Below are 2,367 nucleotides of genomic sequence, written 5' to 3'. Positions count from 1 at the left end.
GTAAAAATACATAATGTGTTCTGGTTATAAGACCTTAATTAGCTGCATGGCCATGAATATATTTCTACTTGGTGGCTTGTGGTGAATTTTCGAAATGACATGTCTTAATGAAAAACTTTTAAATTTGGGAGAGAACATGGCCTACAACTTTTCTTAATATTGCAGTTTTCTAAGCTTTTTCTAGCCCTCGTTTACAAAGAGATTCCTTTTTGCTTTGTCTTAAATGTATTAGCATGATATCCTTCACATTTGGATTCTGTTTTACCTCTGAATAACTTTGGAAAACTGCCTCCAATAGCAATTCCTACCCCATCCCGGCTAGATAGCAATCTCCTTCACAACTATAACCACTGACCTGATGCCTGAACACTGCCCTGTGCATCTCCCTCAGATAGCTCCCCTATCCTCTCTGTGACCCAATCCATGACCCCCTGAGGAACAATCACAATCCTGTGACCCTTTCGAAGACCTCTGGTGATCAGCACTGAGAACAAGCTGTACACTGCTCTTACGCTAAGAAGCTGCCACAATGTCATGCTTGATATTCATACTTCAACACTGAGGGGTCCTAAGACTGAATTTCAATAATCATTTGGCTGATTAAAAACCTGAAAAATGGCCACTGCCGAGCGTGGGCACGGGCGGCTCTAGCAAGCACGGGTGACCAACCTCTCCCATGCACACTTCTGGATCTCCCGCAGGGTCTTCATCCCGCATACTTCTAGGCATCGCCCATAGGAGTCACCTGAGCATGGTTCCGCATGCCGCCAGCCAGTCTTTGCTACCGTGCCCAAGAATAAAAAGAAAAGGAGGTAAAAACCGGCATAGAGGGAAGAATGAGAATGAATCCAAAAAGCTAGAGCTTTTGTTCAAGGAGGATTGGCAAGAATATGCTCAAGAAATCAAAATGTTAGAAAATGGATGTTTAGAAGCCATGTATTTTGATGGTGTAAAGAGATTATGCCACGTCAGAGGGAAAGTGAGAAAAAAGGTTTGGATAAATACCTCAGATATTATATTGGTGTGCCTCTGAGATTACCATGACAACAAAGCTGATGTCATTTTAAAATACAACACAGATGAAGCTAGAATTCTCAAGGCCTATGACATGCTTCCGGAGCATGCTAAAATCAATGAAACTGATACATTTGGTTCTGGAGATGATGAAATTCAGTTTGCTGACATTGGGGATGATGAAGAAGACATCAATGATATCTAAAGTGAACTCAACATTTTACATTCAAGTCTTCCTGAAGATTGTCTTTCAAGTTTGGAATCTGGCCATAGACCTCAAAGAAAAGTTTTCACTATCATCTTTTTGTTTGTTTGTTTTTGTTTTGTTTTTGTTTGTTTGTTTGTTTGGTTTTATTTTTTGTTTGTTTGTTTGTTTGTTTTTTTCGAGACAGGGTTTCTCTGTGTAGCCCTGGCTGTCCTGGAACTCACTCTGTAGACCAGGCTGGCCTCGAACTCAGAAATCCGCCTGCCTCTGCCTCCCGAGTGCTGGGATTAAAGGCGTGCGCCACCACTGCCCAGCTTCACTATCATCTTAATTGTAATTTGTTGAGGCAGATTTGATACTACGGTCTTTCAAAACTGTTAACTGACATGCTAAGCCCACTTTGTTGATTCGATTCAATAGTCCTTAAGAAGACCGTTTAAGAAAAAAAGCCTTTCCTACTTTGATCCCTTCCAGTAAGTAAATGGGTGTTTTGAATAAACCATTTGCACTATACTCAGTATAAATTATGATTAAGCCCTACATTTGCAAATATAAGAAAAAATCAACCTGAAAAATACAGGTATCAGCAAACAGAGATCAAAATGTCCACTCAATAAAGGTGGGGCAGATATCCAAAAATACAAGTATTAGCAAAGAGAGCAGAATGACCACTCAGTAAAGGCAGGGAAGATAGCCATATTTAAAACAAAACACTATGAACAATCAATTACAGATAGATGCTCATGTCTTATGGCAAAAATGCAAACATGAAAACCAAGAGCATGTCTCCTCAGAAAAGTAGCACTCCCAGAATAATGTCCTTTGATAAAGACAGGTTTAAGACATTTATGACCACCAAGCCAACCCTACATAAGATACTGTGGACTGAGAAAAATAAACATAACCAAATGCTGATAGCAAAATAATTTATAACAATAAATTATATTGTTAATTAATAATATTATTAACAATAAATAATATTATATAATAACAATATTAAGTTAGCTGTTAAGCAGAGGAAAAGACATAAAATCAACACAATGACAGGAATAAATATACATCTTTCAGTAATATTCCAAATATTAATCCAATTCTCCAATCATTAAATGACACAGACTAACTGATTAAAGTAAAACTAGCACCCATTA

At 38.1% G+C, this 2,367-nt stretch overlaps 1 pseudogene; it reads left to right on the top strand.

Annotated features, from left to right (window-relative positions):
• The first annotated feature begins 751 nt into the window (after positions 1–751).
• On the top strand, positions 752–1,219 carry LOC110289717 (eukaryotic translation initiation factor 1A, X-chromosomal-like; annotated as a pseudogene).
• The last annotated feature ends 1,148 nt before the right edge of the window (positions 1,220–2,367 follow it).

The sequence above is a fragment of the Mus caroli genome, unplaced genomic scaffold (assembly GCF_978045245.1).
Source record: "Mus caroli unplaced genomic scaffold, Mus_caroli_1 scaffold_2, whole genome shotgun sequence".
Classification (NCBI taxonomy): Eukaryota; Metazoa; Chordata; class Mammalia; order Rodentia; family Muridae; genus Mus; species Mus caroli.
Note: the sequence above shows the minus strand (reverse complement) of the source record. Positions and strands in the feature narration are given on the sequence as shown.